This window comes from Artibeus jamaicensis, unplaced genomic scaffold (assembly GCF_021234435.1).
Source record: "Artibeus jamaicensis isolate MK-2021 breed Jamaican fruit bat unplaced genomic scaffold, CSHL_Jam_final contig_2002, whole genome shotgun sequence".
Classification (NCBI taxonomy): domain Eukaryota; kingdom Metazoa; phylum Chordata; class Mammalia; order Chiroptera; family Phyllostomidae; genus Artibeus; species Artibeus jamaicensis.
This window is the reverse complement of record NW_026521408.1, coordinates 50512-68963: the sequence shown is the minus strand read 5'-3', so window position 1 is coordinate 68963 and position 18452 is coordinate 50512.

The following is an 18452-nucleotide window of genomic DNA, read 5'->3' as shown; positions in this document are numbered from 1 at the left end:
AGGTTCTTTGAAATTGATGTTTTAGGGTTCTTAGAATATAATCCTAGGAGTGGAATTGCTGGATCAAAAGGCAGGTCAATTTTTATTTTTCTGAGAAAATTCCATACTGTTTTCTTTTTTTTAATTATTTTTAAAAATTTTTATTTAGTTATTTTTCAAGTAGTTTTTTGTCTATTTCTCCCATCCCAGCTCCCCCCACCCCATCTCCCCACCTCCCTCACATTCCCCCCCCCCCAGTCCTCATCCCTGTGCCTTTCATACTTGTTCCTCAAAATCGCTCCCCCTTTTTCCCCTTAAATTCCCTTCCCTCTCCCCTCTGGTCGCTGCCCACTTGTTCTTTATTTTAGTGTCTTTGTTCTTATTCTGTTTGCTTGTTTGTTTTATTGTTTAGCTTCCTGTTAAAGGTGAGATCATATGGTATTTGTCTTTCAATGCCATACTGTTTTCCATAATGTTTGTACCAGTCTGCAATCCCACCAACAGTGAACTAAGGACCCCTTTTCCCCACAACCACTCCAACAATTGTTGTTGGTTGCTTTGTTTATGATAGCCATTCTGACTGGTGTAAAGTGATATCTCATTGTGGTTTTAATTTGCATCTCTCTGATAGATAGCAATATTGAGCATCTCTTCATGTGTCTCTGGATATTCTGTATGTCCTCCTTGGGGAATTGTCTGTTCAAGTCCTTTTCCCATGTTTTAATTGGGTTGGTTGTCTTCTTAGAGTGGAGTCGTGTAAGTTCTTTGTATATTTTGGAAATTAAACCTTTGTCTGGGGTATCATTGGCAAATATGTTTTCCCATATAGTCGGTTGTCTTTTTAATTTAATACTGTTTTCTTTACCATGCAGAAACTTTTTATTTCGATGAGATCCCATTTGTTTATTCTTTCCTTTATGTTCCTTGCTCTAGGGCACATATCAGTAAAAATGTTGCTGCATGAAATATCTGAGATTTTCCTGCCAATGTTCTCCTCTAGGACTTTAATGGTTTCAAGCCTTATATTTACATCTTTTATCCACCTTGAATTTATTTTGGTGTATGGTGTAAGTTGGTGCTCAAGTTTCATTTTTTTGCACGTAGCTGTCCAGTTCTCCCAACACCATTTGTTGAAGAGGCTATCTTTGCTCCATTTTATGTTATTGCCCCCTTTGTTGAATATTAATTGACTGTAGAGAGTTGGGTTTATTTCTGGGCTCTCCATTCTGTTCCATTGGTCTATGTGCCTGTTTTTATTCCAGTACCAGGCTGTTTTGATTACAGTGGCCTTGTAATCACTGTTTGATATCAGGTATTGTGATCCCTCCTAGTTTGTTCTTCTTTCTCAAAATAGCAGCTGCTATTCGGGGTCGTTTATGGTTCCATATAAATTTTTTAAGTGTTTGTTCTATGTCTGTGAAATATGCCATTGGTACTTTAATAGGTATTGCATTGAATCTGTAAATCGCTTTGGGTAGTATGGACATTCTGATGATGTTAATTCTTCCAATCCATGACCAAGGTATATGTTTCCATTTGTTTGTGTCTTCCTTGATTTCTTTCTTCAGGGCTGTGTAGTTTTCTGCATACAGGTTTTTCACCTCCTTGGTTAGGTTTATTCCCAGATATTTTATTTTTCTTTTTGCTATATCAAATGGGATTTTTTCCTTGATTTCTGCTTCAGCTGATTTATTGTTGGTATACAAAAATGCCTTTGATTTCCGGATATTGACTTTGTAACCCGCTGTTTTGCCAAATTCATTAATTAGTTTGAGCAGTTTTTGGGTAGAGTCTATAGGATTTTCCATGTACACTATTATGTCATCTGCAAACAGTGACAGTTTTGTTTCCTCCTTTCCTATTTGGATGCCTTTTATTTCCTTTTCTTGCCTGATTGCTGTGGCTAAAACTTCCAATACTATATTGAATAGAAGTGGTGAAAGTGAAGATCCTTATCTTGTTCCTGATCTTAGTAGAAAAGCTTTTAGTTTTTTCCCATTGAGTATGATATTGGCTGTAGGTCTCTCATATATGGCCTTTATTATATTGAGGAATGCTCCCTCTATTCCCACTTTGCTAAGTGTTTTTTTTATCATAAATGGGTGTTGTACCTTACCAAAAGCTTTTCCTGCGTCTATTGATATGATCATGTGGGTTTTGTCTTTGCTTTTGTTTATGTGATGTATTACATTTACTGATTTGCGAATGTTGAACCATTCTTGCATCCCTGGGATGAATCCCACTTGGTCATGGTGTATGATCTTTTTGATATATTGTTGGATGTGATTTGCCAATATTTTGTTGAGGATTTTATCGTCTATGTTCAGCAGTGATATTGGCCTGAAGTTCTCTTTCTTTGTTGTGTCTCTGTCTGGTTTTGGAATTAGGATGATGCTGGCTTCATAAAAAGAGTTTGGGAGTTTTACACCCTTTTGAATTTTTTGGAATAGTCTGTGGAGAACAGGGGTTAGCTCTTCCTTAAATGCTTTGTAGAATTCTCCTGTGAAACCATCTGGTCCAGGGCTTTTTTGTGATGGGAGTTTTTTGATTACTGCTTCTATTTTCTTTTGCTGTTATTGGTGTTTTTAGATTTTCTGCTTCTTTTTCATTGAGTTTTGGAAGATTGTATTTTTCCAGAAATGTGTCCATTTCCCCTAAGTTTTCAAATTTCTTGGTGTACAGTTCTTCATAGTAATTTCTTACAATCCCTTCTATTTCTATGGTATCAGTTGTAATCTCTCCTCTTTCATTTCTGATTGTGTTTATTTGAGTCCTCTCTCTTCTTTTCTTGATGAGCCTACTTAAAGGCTTGTCTATTTTGTTTTATCTTCTCAAAAAACCAACTCCTGGATTCACTGATCCTTAGAATTGTGCTTTTAGTCTCTATGTCATTTAGTTCTGCTCTAATCTTGGTTATTTTCTTTCTTCTACTTGCTCTGGGCTGTTTTTGTTATTGTTCCTTGAGTTCTTGCAGGCATAAGGTAAGGTTGTTTGTTTGAAATGTTTCTATCTTCTTTAGGTAGGCCTGTATTGCTATAAATTTCCCTCTCAGGACTGCCTTCCCTGTGTCCCATAAGTTTTGGGTTGTGGTGAGATCATTTTCATTTGTTTCCAGAAACTTTTTGATTTCTTCCCTAATTTCATTCTTGACCCATTTGTTGCTTAATAGCATACCATTCAGTCTCCATGATTTTGGGTGCTTTGGGTTTTGTCCTTTGGGGTTGGTTTCCAATTTCAGTCCCTTGTGGTCAGAGAAAATGTTTGGTATGATTTCAATTTTCTTGAATTTGTTGAGCGCCATGTCCACAGTTGGATCCCTTCCTTGACAAAGTCAGGAGGGGAGGTCCAAGATTTCAAAGAAGCATTTTCCAACCTGGTGGACGTGGCATGGAGGGCATGTTTACCCCCCATGTCAATTTTAGACATATCTAAAACACAGAATAAGAATAGGCCCCCTGCGACAGCCTAACCAAGGCAGACAGCCAAGTTCCTGTTCAGACCAAGAAACATAGTAACAGTAACTGCAAAAGCCAACGAATCCGAAATTGCTTGCCAGCTGAAATCGCTTGTCAGCTAGAATAGTATAGAAGCTTCAGCCTTACTTTCAATAAAGGTCTTCAGAGCATCACCTGCCTTGAGCTGCGTAGTTGCCTGATTTCCACGCCGACTCCTACCTTCACCTCAAGGGGACCCTTAGACCCGCTGTGGCTGGACCGCGGCATTGAGGCTCGTTTTGTGTCCTATCATGTGGTCTATCTTTGAGAATGTTCCGTGTGCATTTGAAAAGAATGTGTATTTAGCTTCTTTGGGATGAAGGGATCTATATATATCAGTTAAGTCCATTTCACCTAGGGCGTTGTTTAATGCCGCAATATCCTTGTTGATATTTCGTTTGGAAATCTGTCCATTTTTTACAGTGGGGTGTTAAAATTCCCTACTATAATTGTGTTGCTGTCAATATCTTTCTTGAAGTCCTCTAAGATTTTCTTGATATATTTGAGTGCCCCTATGTTGGGTGCATATATATTTATGATGTTAATGTCTTCTTGATGGATTCTTCCCTTGAGTATAATGAAGTGACCTTCTGGGTCTCTCTAATTATGGCCCTTTTTTTGAAGTCTATTTTGTCCGATATGAGAATTGCTACCCCAGCTTTCTTTTCTTGTCCGTTTGCTTGGAAAACTTGTTTCCAGCCTTTCACTTTTAGTCTGTGATGGTCTTTTGTTCTGAGGTGGGTATCTTGTAGGCAGCGTATGTGTGGGTCATGCTTTCTTATCCATTGAGCTATTCTGTGTCTTTTGATTGGAGCATTGAATCCATTTACGTTTAAGGTTACTATTGATAGGTACTTATTCATTTCCATTTTTGTACCTGTGTTCCTCTCTGTCTCCCTCTTTTCCTTTCTTCCCTTAAAGCAGTCCTTTTAGTATTTCTTGTAGAGCTGGTTTGGTGGAGGCGTATTCTTTTAGACTTCTTTTGTCTTGGAAGCTCTTTATTTGGCCTTCTATCTTGATTGAGAGCCTTTCTGGGTAAAGTAGCCTTGGTTGTAGGCCTCTGATTCTCATTACTTGGAATATTTCTTGCTATTCTCTTCTTGCTTGGAGTGTTTCCATTGAGAAGTCAGTAGCTAACCTTATTGGGGCTCCCTTGTATGTTACTTCTTTTTTCTCCCTTGCTGCCTTTAAGATTCTTTGTCTTGGAATTTTGCCATTTTAATTAGGATGTGTCTTGAAGTGGGCCTCCTTAGGTTCCTCTTGATTGGGACTCTCTGTGATTCCTGGATTTGTGTGACTTTTTCTCTTATCAAATTAGAAAAATTTTCTCTCATTACTCTTTTGAATATGTTTTCTATCCCTTGTTCTTCTTCTTCTCCTCCTGGTATTCCTATTATTTGGATATTATTACGTTTCATATTGTCTTGCATTTCTCTTAATCCTGCTTCATTCTTTCTGAGCCTCTTTTCATTTTCTTGCTCTTTCTGTGAGATGCTTTCTACTTTGTCCTCCAACTCGTTAATCCAATCCACCACCTTATCTATTCTACTTTTGAAACTTTCTACAGTGTTCTTCAATTCAAAAATTGTATTCTTCATTTCCTCTTGTCCCTTGCTGATATTTTCCATTTCCTGTTTCATGTTGATGTAGTTTGCAGAGAGATAATTGTGGTTCCCCTGTAGTTTCTGGTAGCTCATTTTGAGCTCTTTGAACTTCGTGATAACCAGTGAGTTGAATTCAATATCTTATAGTTGATTAGCCTCTATTTCATCTAACATTCTTTCTGAAATTTCCTCTTTTTCTTTCATTTGGGAATTGTTTGTTTGTCTTCCCATTGTTTGAGACTCTTCTTGTTAGTCTCAGCTTCTAAAATTGATCTGTTCTGACTCCCTGGGTTTATGGTGTGAACTTCTGTGGTATAATACCTGTGAATTTCAGTGGTGCAGACTCCTTCAGGTATCTGGATGTTCTCCGTCTCCACCTACTCTAGAGCTGGTCCTCACGTTCATCCCAGAGCTGGTCGCCTGTTACTGCTGAGTGTCCTGGCACCCATAGCCGACTCCTCCAGTGCCCAGGCCTGTTGCTATGGCAGCAGCACAGTGGCTGCGAGTTTCCAGGCTCCCGTAGCTGACTCCCCAGCATCCAGCCCCATCACTATGGCAGCAGCACAGTGCCTGTGAGTGTTATGGCTCCCGGAGTTGACTCCTCTAACACCCAGGCTCATCACAGGGGACTTGAGTGTCCCTGCTCCCGTACCTGACTCCCTGGAGCCCAGGCCCATCGCTATGGCAGCGGCACAGGGGCTGTGTGTGTCCCAGCTCTCTCCTCTGCCACTGTCTAGTGTTTCAGCATCGGTCACAATCTCTGGTCTTTTAATTTCATAAATGCTGGGTAACCGATGGTTTATTGTGCTGTTTCTCTATAGATCTGCCAGGATTTTCATCCATGAGTAGGGGAGCTAGAATCCGCTCCGTCCCACTCCATCGCCATCTTCCCAGCCTCCCCTCCCTTTACTTCTTGATAGAAAGTACCATTTTTCTTGAAACATAGTTGCCCTTCCAATTGCATTTCAGAAATCACAAATCACAGTAGAGGGATCATACAAGAAACACTGTGCAGGACTGGATTACATTCAGCAGGATGTAGAGGGGTTAAATGACTGAGAACCAAGTCAGAGGCTCCAGGATACAGACTTGACTCAATGTGAGAAAGAACCTCCTAAATCAAGGTGACCCATGCATCAAATAGGCGACCTGGGTGGTGGTAAGAACTTGTGTCTGCAGCCATTTGAGAGAGATCAGATGGGTGGTTGGACCAGAGTGATTACCAGCTGCTCACCAAATTTACCTGAGGTTCCTGTTTAAAATATAAATTCCTGGGTCCTGCCCCAGAGATTCTAATTTAATTGGTCTAGGAGATGGGGAAACTATCTTATTTTTTATTTTTTAATCCCTACTGAGAACATTTTTCATTGCTTTAGAAAGAGAGGGAGAGAAAAAGAAACATCAGTGTGACTGAGAAACATAGATTGGTTGACTTTCACATGCCCCTGACTCGGGATCGAACCCACAGCCTATGTTTATGCCCTGACCAAGAATTGAACACACAATATTTCATTGTATGCAATGATGCTCTAACTGGCCAAGGCCAGGAAACTTATATTTTTAACAAGTGCCCTGGTGGATTCAGTTCACTCTGGGTGGTATGTTCTGGGTTTAGAACATTTGGTTTGTGCTTTTCTTCTAGAAGGTTTGGAGGTTATTGAAGGTTGGACTGGATGGTTGGTAATGAGTGCAGGGGCAGGATGAACATGTCTGAAAGGGCATGGGTGTCATCTGGGAGCTTGGCTCAGCAATCCTGAGACCAGGAAATGGGGTGTGACTCACAGGCTGGCATTAGCCTGGGGTGTACTGATGAAGATTTAACCACCACCGCCAAAGCAAAACAAAACAAAAAAACACCCTGAGTTTTCAGCCTTGCCAATGTCTGGATGCATGCAACACATTGTAGTATATTTCACAGAGAATTTCATTTTATCAGTTTGTCATCAGTGAACACAGAGCTGCCCACCACTGGCTCACATGGGCCAGGATGAGCCAGCTCCAGCCTACTGCTGAGCCAGCATAGCTGCCCAGTGGTCAGTGGGAGAGTGCTGGGACCCATCATTCATCTTGGAAAGGGTATTGAGAAGAGAGCTAAGAGCAGTGTGTTCCAGGCTACTCAACTTGGAGCACCCCAGGTCCCAGGGTGAGCTTGTGGTCCATCTGTGTGTTCTAGTGTAATGGGTGTGGATTACCAACATACAAGAATACAACATTTATAACTGAGGTAAAAGTACAGCTGTGGACAGGAAGGTGAACACAGATTTTTCTTTATGGATGGAAGAGAGATCTGAGAAGTCTGAAAGGAAGAAAGCAACGAAGAGGCAGAGAGTATGAAACAAGGTCTTAAAAGTGGGGTGGGAAAAGAGAGGGGCAAAGCTGAACAAGGGTGTCCAGATGCCCTAATACACCAGAAAGAAGCACACACACAAAAAAACAGTGACATAGAATTGAGGACATGTCCAAGTGTTGATAAGTACTGAAGTTAGGACAGAATGAGGGCACACATAACTCATCACATTATTTCCACATTTGTGTCTATTTGAAATTTTCCATAAGAAAAAGTGTTATTAATCCCATAGACATACTCTTAAAACCTTTTTTTGTGTGAAATACAACTTACATACAGAAAATTCCATAAAACATAAATGCACATTTAGTATAATAAATAACTGGAAGGCAAACACACCTATGGATTCACCACCCAAATGAAGAATTAGAACACTGATGGCACTAGAAGCACTTACCCCACTTTTTTCAATGACTTACCAAAGTTACCTCTATAATTCTGAACATAGGTCCTTGAGTTGCAAACATCTTCTCCCATTATGGGTTTGCCTTCTCACTTGCTTTTGGTGTCTTTTGATGAACAGAATTTCAGAATGTTAATGTAATTAAGCTTTGAATCTTTGTTTTTTTTGTTGTTATTGTTAATGTTTTTGGTGTCTTGTTTAAAAAATACTTCTCGAGATCATAAATATAAGAATATTCTATATTACCTTCCAAATGTTTTATTTTCTCCTCTCACATTTATTTGTATTACTCTTTTTTTTGGCCAGTTTCGTGTATGGTAGGAGTAGGCGTCTAATGTCAATTTTTCATTTGGTTGCCCATCGTCTCATTTTCCTATTATTCCTTCATGCCACAGATCGGTGTATGTCTGCATGAATCTGCTTCTGGGACCTTATGCTACTGCAGTGAGCTACCTTTATGTGAAAACTGTATTATCTTAATTAATAAAGTTTTATAATAAATATCAATATCTGGTAATACAAATCCTGCCTCATGTTTTTGACATTAGACGCCTACTCCTACCATACACGAAACTGGCCAAAAAAAAGAGTAATACAAATAAATGTGAGAGGAGAAAATAAAACATTTGGAAGGTAATATAGAATATTCTATATTATGATCTCGAGAAGTATTTTTAGACAAAAATTGGTTTTTCTTGTTCTTTGCAAGTATAATTTGAAAAAACTTGTCAAGTTACATGTGCACACACCAGGCACACACACATCCTGACACAAACATTGGGAGAACATCAAATCTGTAAGACCAATCTGGGGAAAATGACATTATTACAATATTGAGTTTTCTATATATAAACGTGGTATATGTCTCCATGCGCCACTGAAGTCTTCTTTAATATCTGTCAATAATGTTCTATAATTTAGCAACAGAGGTCTTTCACACCTTTTACTTGCCTTTTACTAGAAAATTCACTTTTTTAATTTTATTTTTAAACTTTTTTATTTTTGTGTATTTGAAAAATTTTTAGTTTATTTGAGACAAACTGATGAAAGCAAAATCTCAAGTGCTCAGGAGAATGACAGTTTTGTAGTTTCTTTTATACATTTTAATTTTTATTGTTTATGCTGTTACAGTTGTTTCTACTTTTCCCCCCTTTCTCTACCTCCATCCAGCTCATTCTCTACCCTCCCCAAGCCAATCCCAATATTGTTCTTTATGTCCATGGGTTGCAGATAAATGTTCTTTGGTTAATCCTTTCACTATCTTTCATCCTATTGCCCCACTTCCTAGAAGCTGTCAATCTGTTTTATGTATCCAAGCTTCTGTTACTATTTCGTTTGTTAGTTTATTGTGTTCAGTAGATTCCACACATAAGTGAGATCATGTGGTATTTTTCTTTCACTGACTGGTTAATTCACTTAGCATAATTTTCTGCAGGTTCATGAATACCACTGCAAAATGTAAGAGTATTTTTCTTTTATATTGCTGTGTAAGTATTCCATTGTGTAAATGTCTTACAGCTTTTTCCGTACAGCTAAGGAAATCATCAGCAAGATGAATATGGGACCCACTGAATGAACATTTGTGCCAGTGATACATCTGACAAGGGTTTAATCTCTAAAATATATAAAGAACTAATACAACTCAATACAAGGAAGACAGACAATTCAATAGACAGTTCTCCAAAGAGGGCATACAGAGGGCCCATAGACATATGAAAAAATGGTCAACATCACAAATCATCAGAGAATGGCAAATTAAAACCTTAATGAGATACCACCTTATACCTGTCAGAATAGCTGCCATCAATAAATCAACAAACAAATGCTGGTGAGGATGTGAAGAAAAGGGAACTCTAATGCACTCTTGGTGGAATGCAGTCTGGTTCAGCCAATGTGGAAAACAATATGGAATATTCTCTAAAAAATTAAAAATGGAACTCCCTTTTGACCCAGCGATTCCACTTCTGGGAACATACCCCAAGGATCCTGAGACCAATATAAAAAATATGCACACCTATGTTATAGCAGCACTATTTACAAAGCAATGATTTGGAAACAGCCTAAGTGCCCATGAGTAGATGAGTGGATAAAAAAATAGATAAAAACTTCACATTTTTGATGCTATACATCTCCTAATCAATTTTCTATTTGTAGCTGTTTATGTAAGTACAATAGTTTATTGATATTTATATACAGGAAACTTGCTAAACTTTCATCAATTCTAAGAATTCTGTAAATTCTTTAGAGTTTCTATTTATACAGTAATATCATCTGTGAGTAATGGCAGCTTCACTTCCTTTCCAGTTCTTGTATCTTTTATTTCTTCTTCCTGATTGTAACTGTGAGGATTCCAGGAGAATATAGAGTAGACATGGTATACTTGTTTCATTGTCAATCTCAAAAGAAATGATTTCAACACATCACCTGCTAGTATGATATTTTCTCTAGGTTTTTGTATATCTCCTTGTGGAAATTCCTGTGTACTTGTTTGCTAAGAGAATTTTATCAAACACATTTTCTACAACAATAGATAATCTTCTCCCCCTTTTACCTGCAAATGAGGTAAATGACATGCAAGAATACTGAGTTTCCAATGTTACACCAACCTTGCATCTGTGACACTGAGTCAGCTTGACAAGGGTGCGTTATCCTGTTCATGCAGGACCGGCTTGGTTCGCCAATATTCTTGAACTGAGACTGGCAGAAATTTTAATTTTCTCTCACCGTCTGTGTCAAGTTTTGGTATCAAGGTTATTTATTCTTCAAACTTTCTCCAGAATAGTATATATAATATTAAAATCAATTATTTCATGAATATTGACTATTGTGAAAAGCCAGCTAGGCTGGTGTTTGCCTTTTGGGAGGGTTTCTATGATTGAGTCAATTTTTTCATGGTTATACTAGAACCATTTGCATTTTTTCCTTTTTTTTTCTAGAGTGAATTTCATCAGTTATATTTTTAGGAAACTGTCCCTTTTACCAAATTTTCTATTTAGTTGATATAAGTTGTTTATAATGTCTGAATGACTGTAGGCTCTGTAGTGGGGGCTTTTTCGTGGGGCTGCTAGAGGAGCCTCACATCACCGCTTAGATCTATTTTCATATTAGGGTTTTTCTGCTGGATGGCTGTTTTATAATTCCATTGTCAAATTAGAAAGTTGAATACATAAAGAAAAATCTACCCTCTTCAGCTATTTGGTTACCCTCAGGCATACACATATATGAAAAGCAGGTGAAATGTTTGAGTCTTGACCATGATGCTCAAAATCACAGTGCTCTGTTGCTTCTCAAAGAGCCAACACCACTGGGGATTGTGTAATATTTATTTATAATACCTGTCATTGTGCTTTTGCTATTGTGTCCTCTTGCAGCATGACACATCCCTCCCTTCAGAAGGCACAGTAAATAGTGCTCTGCCTGTCATCTAAGAGGCAAACTGTCGGGCCATGTCCTTTGGCACCATTCACAGGGCACGGACCTACACTGTCAGCCTACACGTTACCTACACAAGCCAGCATCCAAACCACAACTCTATCTGCACAGAAGCATCCAGTCTCTCCCTGTTCCCTGCATCCCTGGCCTGGACTGGCCTATATCATTGCAGTCTCCAACCTGCACCCCAGGCCGTGCTGCCTCCTTCAGTCCTTCAGGGGCCAGGCCCGCCTACCACAGCTCCTGCATGTCCTGTGAGCTAAGAATAGGCTTTATATTTAAACGGATGGGGAAAAGATCAAAACGCACAAAAGAAAAGAAAAAGCACATTTTGGGATACATGGAAATTCCATGAGACTTCTGGTCAGGATGGAGGAGTAGGTAAATGCTGTGCTCCCCTCCTCCCATGACCATGTCAAAATTATAACTATAATATAGAACAACCACCATTGAGAGCCATCTGAACTGTAGCTGAATGGAACTCCTGTAACTAAGAATATAAAGAAAAAGCCACATTAAGACTAGTAGGAGGAGTAGAGACACCAAATGGGGTTGTCCCATGCCACATATATTGTTTCAGGCTATTTTGTTTCTTTTCAAAAGGAAAAGTAATTAGATCATACCACTCCCAAGCCTTCCCACTGGATTAAATGAAATCCTGGCCTAACTTTAGGAAGTCCATGTGCCTAGCCCACCTTGGTCTCCCTCCACACTGCTTCTCTGCAGCTGCTGCCTGTGCGGAGCCCTCCCTTTTTTGGCATGGGCTATTCTTAGAGTGAACAGGCTGTCTCCATGTCACTCAGGTCTCAGAAAGGCTTTCCCAACTACCCACATGAGCAAAGCATTGGGCACACACTGTCCCATCACTTGATTTCACTCTCTAATCAGCACTTCCCACTTTCTGAATGTTCCTGTTTATCTCTTCTTTTTCACAACCACCTCACATAGATCACAGGCTCTGTGAAAGCAGCAACCTGGCCTTGTTCTGTATTGCATCCCAGGACCAGGCAGCAGACCCTCAGCCTATTGAGGAGGAGATGATAGCAAAGGGTTCTAAGAATTTATCCATTCATTCTAGGTTATCCAATTTATTGGCATACAATTTGTTCACAGTAGTTTCTTGTGATCCTTTGTATTTCTATGACACCAGTGTCTGTTTTTTTTGTTGTTGTTCTGGGTTTTTTTAGAAGCATCTTTATTACAAAGGTTCTTAAACACTTCTCTACATGCATTGCAGAATGGGTATAACTTCAATTCACTGATATAACATATCAGTTTTAATGTCTCCTCTTTCATTCCTGATTTTTTTCTCCTTTTTTTCTCTAGTCTAGCTAAGGGTTTGTCAATTTACTTAATCTTTTCAAAAACAGACTCTAAGTCTTATTTTTCTATTGCTTTTCAACTCTCTAAATTCTCTATTTCATTTATTTCTGTGCTAATCTATTTCCTTATTTCTGCTAACTTGAACTTAGTTTGTTCTTTTTGTAGTTCTTTCAGGCATAATGTTAGACTGTTCGACCTCTTTCTTCCTTTGTTTTTAAAGATTTTATTTACTTTTAGAAAGAAGTAGAGAGAGGGGGAGAAAATGAGGGAGAGAAACACGGATGTGAGAAACTAGGGACCAAATCCACAACACAGGCAGGTGCCCCGATGGGAAATTGAACTTGTGACACTTTGCCTTATGGGATAACATGCAACCAACTGAGCCACATTGGTCAGGGCATCCTTCGTCCTTCTAAATAGAGGCATTTAAAATTGCTATAAACTTGATTCTTAATACTGCTTTTACTGCATCCTATAACCTTTACAGATGACATGATTTTTAAAAATATATTTTATTGATTGTGCTATTACAGTTGTCCTGTTTTCCCCCTTTATTCCCCTCTGCTCTGTGCACCCCATCCCACCCACATTCCCCCACTTTAGTTCATGTCCATGGGTCATGTATATAAGTTCTTTGAGTTTTACATCTATACTATTCTTAACCCCCCTGTCTTTTATCTACCATTTATGCCACTTATTTTCTATACCTTTTCCCCCTCTCTCCCCACCCACTCCCTTACTGATAAACCTCCATGTAATCTCCATTTCTGTGATTCTGTTCCTGTTCTAGTTGTTTGCTTAGTTTTTTTATTTGTGTGTTTGTTTTAGGTTCGGTTTTTAATAACTGTAAGTTTGCTGTCATTTTACTGTTCACATTTTTTTTCTTTTTTTTAATTAAATAAATTTATTTATTTTTTTTGAATTGTTTATGCTGTTACAGTTGTTCTATTCCCCCCCTTCATTCCCCTCCACCCTGCCCCCCAACCCCCCCATTACCCCCCCTTTAGCTTATGTCCATGTGTCTCAAGTCCTTTAGGTTCTGTATTTCCCATACTATTCTTGCCCCCCCCCATCTATTTTCTATCTACTGTCTATGCTACTTGTTTTCTGTACCTTCTCTCCCCGTCTCCTCCTCCCACTCCCCTGTTGCTAACCCTACTTGAGATCTTCATTTTTATGTTTCCACTCCTGATCTAGCTGTCCTTTTAGTTTGCTTTCATTTTAGGTGTGGTTGTTAATAACTGTGAGCTTGTTGTCCTTTCACTGTTCATGTTTCTTTAACTTCTTTTTCTTAGATAAGTCCCTTTAACATTTCATATAATAAGGGCTTGGTGATGATGAACTCCTTGAATTTGGTCTTATCTGAGAAGCACCTTATCTGTCCTTCCGTTCTAAATGAAAGTTTTGCTGGGTAGAGCAATCTTGGTTGTAGGTCTTTAGTTTTCATGACTTGGAATATTTCTTTCCAGCCCCTTCTTGCCTGTAAGGTTTCTTTTGAGAAATCTGCTGACAGCCTGATGGGGACTCCTTTGTAGGTGATTGTCCCCTTAGCTCTTGCTGCTTCCAGGATTCTCTCCTTCGTTTTAATTTTGGCTAATGTAATTATGATATGCCTTGGTGTGTTTCTTCTTGAGTCCAACTTTTTTGGTACTCTCTGGGCTTCTTGGATTTCTTGGAAGTCTGTTTCCTTTGCCAGATTGGGGGAAATTTTCTTTTATTATTTGTTCAAATAGTTTTTCCACTGGTGGTTGTGTCTTTCCCTGCCTTCTGGTACCCCTATAATTCGGATATTGGAGCGTTTATAGATGTCCTGGAAGGTCCTAAGCTTCTCCTCATTTTTCTGAATTCTTATTTCTTCATTCCTTTCTGATTGATCATTTTTTCTTCCTTCTGGTTCACTCCATTGAGTTGAGTCCCAGTTTCTTTTCCATCTCTATGGGTTTCCTGTGGAATTCCATTCATTTCCCTTAATTTAGCCTTCATATGTTTCTCTAATTTGTGGCTATAGTCCACCAGATCTGTGAGGAAGCTGACGACCAGTGTTTTAAACTGTGCGTCTGAGAGATTTGCTATTTCTTCATCACTTAGATTTATCTCCGGGACTTTGAGGTCCCCCTGCGACATTTTTGGTCTGTTCTGGCCCTTTAAGTGAGAGAAGCGGCGCCTTGGAGTCCCAGGTCGCTGGGTTGTGACGCTGTATGTGGGGGCGTGGTCAGAGCGGGGAAAATGGCCCCGCCGCCGCCGCCGGTCCGACCGCTCACTCCCTCACCCGCGCGTAACCGGGCACCCACAGTCAACTCGCTGCCACTGCCTCCCCACTGACTCCTCCGTAGTCGCTCACCCGGTGGGCTGCTCACTAGGTCCAATCCTGGGTTTGGAACCCGTGCGACTGGATTCGCGCGTCTGGATTCCACGCCCGCGCCCGGGTCGATCGAGTTCTCCTTACTGTTCACATTTTTTACCTTCTTTTTCTTAGATAAGTCCCTTTAACATTTCATATAATAAAGGCTTGATGATGATGAACTCTTTTAACTTGACCTTATCTGGGGAGCACTTTATCTGCATTTCCATTCTAAGTAACAGCTTTGCTGCATAGAGTAATCTTGTATGTAGGTCCTTGCCTTTCATGACTTGGAATACTTCTTTCTAGCTCCTTCTTGGCTGCAAGGTTTCTTTTGAGAAATCAGCTGACAGTCTGATGGGAACTCATTTGTAAGTAACTGTCTCTTTTTCTCCTGCTGCTTTCAATATTTTCTCCTTCTCTTTAAACTTGGGTAATGTAATTATGATGTGCCTTGGTGTGTACTTCCTTAGGTCCACCTTGTTTGGAACTCTCTGAGCTTCTTGGACTTCCTGAAAGTCTATTTCACTTGCCAGACTGGGGGAGTTTTCCTTAATTATTTTTTCAAATAGGTTTTCAATTTCTTGCTCTTCCTCTTCTCCTTCTGGTACCCATATGATTTGGATGTTGGAACCTTTAAAGATGTCCTGGAGGTTCCTAAGCCTCTCATTTTTTTTAAATTCTTCTTTCTTCATTCTGTTCTGGTTGAATGTTTATTTCTTCCTTATGGTCCACACCGTTGATTTCAGTCCTAGTTTCCTTCCCATCACTGTTGGTTCCCTGTACATTTTCCTTTATTTCACTTAGCATAGCCTTCATTTTTTTCATCTAGCTTGCGACCATATTCAACCAATTCTGTGAGCATCCTGATTACCAGTGTTTTGAACTGTGCATCTGATAGGTTGGCTACCTCTTCCTTGCTTTAGTTATATTAGTTCTGGAGCTTTGATCTGTTCTTTCATCTGGGCCAATTTTTTTTGTCTCAGTGCACCTGTCATGTAATAAGGGGTGGAGCCTTAGGTGTTCACCAGGGCAGGACAACCCACCACTGCATTGTGACGCTGTATGTGGGGAAGGGGTCCAAAAGGGAACAGTGCCTCTTGCTTCACGCTCTACTAGTTTTCAGTAACTTCCCCTGCAGCCCACAATCAAATTGGACCCTTCTTGTGCTGACTCCTGGGTGGGTGGGTTTGTGTATGTCCTAGGACCCTGTGGGTCTCTCCATCAAACTCTCCTGTGAGGCTGGGAGTTTCTCCTGCTGCTGCCTCAACCCCCCACAGGTGTTTTCAATCAGAGGTTTGAGGCTTTATTTCCTGGTACTGGAACCCTGGGTTGTGCAGTCTGTCTTGCTCCCCAGTTGTTCCTCCTGGTTTATCTGCATGAGAATGTAGGACTGCCTGGTCTGCACTCCAACACCTCGCTAGGTCTACCGGCTGCTTGCTGCGTTGCTGTGACTCCTCTCTGCCTAGCTGCCAGTCTCCGCCCCTTTTACCAGTTTGGATGAATGTTTCTTCTTTAACTCCTTTGTTGTTGAACTTCCACACAATTCTATTTCCTGTCAGTTCTGGTTGTTTTTGTTTTTAAATTTGTTATTGTCCTTCTTTTGGTTGTGCAAGGGGGCAGTGTGTCTACTTACACCTCCATCTTGGCCAGAAGTCGCCAGATGACATGATCTTATATGTAGAAAATCTTAAAGATTTTATTAAAAAGTATATTAGAACTAATAAAAATCAGTGAAGTTGCAGCATATAAAATCAACATTCAAAAATCAGTTGTGTTTTCATACACTAACAATAAACTCTCTGAAAAGGAAATTGTTAACAGTAGCATAAAAAATAATATGTTTAGGAATAAACTTAATCAAGGAAGTGGAAGACCTGGACACTGAAAACTATAAAACATTGGTGAAATATTTTCATCAATGAAGAAATAAAGACATAAATGAAAGTAAAGACAGCCTATGTTGTTTGATTGGAGGACTTACTGTTGTTAAAATGTCTGTTCTACCCAAAGTGTCATACAGAGTTACTGCATTCCCCATCAAAATCTCAAAGGAATTTTTTTTGCAGAAATAACAAAACAATCCTAAAATTGATATGGAACTGCAAAGAACCCAACCTGAATGATTAAAATAATCTTGAGAAGGAACAAAGCTGGAGGCACCATACTTCCTGATTTCAAAACTTATTATAAGGCTACAGAATTTAAAATAGCATATAGACATATAGACCAATGGAATAAAGTACTGAGAAATTTGACCAACAAATAAAGTGCCCAGAAAAAGATCAACAGGTACATGAAAAGATGTTCAACTTAACTCATCATCAGGGAAATGCAAATCAAAACCAGTAAGTATCACCTCACACCTGTCAGAATGGCTGTTATTTTTTTTTAAAAGGATAAGTATTGGTAAAGATGTAGAGAAATTGAAACTTTCATCTACTGTTGGTGAGGTTGTAAAATGGGACAGCCACTATAAAAAACAGTACAAAGATTCATCAAAAAAACTAAAAATTGATTCACCATATAAGCTAGCAATGCCACTTCTAGTTATTTATCTAAAAGAATTAAAATCAGGGTCTTGAAGAGATATTTGCACCCCTATGTTCACTGTAGCATTTCTCATAACAGCCAACATGTGGAAAGATCCCAAATGTCCATTGACAGACAGACGAGTGGATAAAGAAAATGTGATATATACATACAACTGAGCATTATTCATCCTTAGACAGAAGGAAATTCTGCTAATATGCTACAATGTGGATGGACACCGAGGACATTATAGTAAGTGAAACAAGGCAGTCACAAAAAGTCAAAATGTCATAATTCCACTTATATAGTCAAACTCGTAGAAGCGGGGAGGATGGTGGTTGATGGGCTGCAGGAGAGAGAAAGGGGAGTTTTTCTGTTCAGTGGGTACAAAGTGTCAATTATGCAGGATGAATCTGTTCTAGAGATCTACTATATAACACTGTGTCTATCATTAACAATATTGTATTGTGCATTTAATATTTTAAGTAGGTAAATCTTATATTAAGTTATTAAATATTCATTACTACAATAAAAAAAATGCGCTCTCCCTGGCTGGGTGGTTCAATTGGTTGGAACGTCATCCTGTGGAACAGAAGGTTTCAAGTTCAATCCCTGGTCAGGGCATGTACAGGAGACAGGGAGCAACTGATCCATGTTTCTCTCTCACATTGATGTTTCCCTGCCTCTCCCTTCTTCTCTCTCTAAAATCAATTATTTAAAAAACCCTCTCATATCCTTGGGTGAGGATTAAAAAACAAATTTAAAAAAATAAAATAAATATTTAAAAAGCTCTCTGTCCTCTCTCTTTGTGCAGAGAAAAAGCCTGTCTTCAGACTGACCTTCACAGCCAGAGCTTGCCCTCCACCTCATCCCTACTGCTCTTCAGCTCCCACCCCTGGGCCTTTGCACTTTTGTTCCTCTTCCCTGAAGCATTCCTCTCTAGATCTTCCCATGGTGTCACCCTCACTTTCTTGTTAGGTCTCTGCTCCACTGTCAT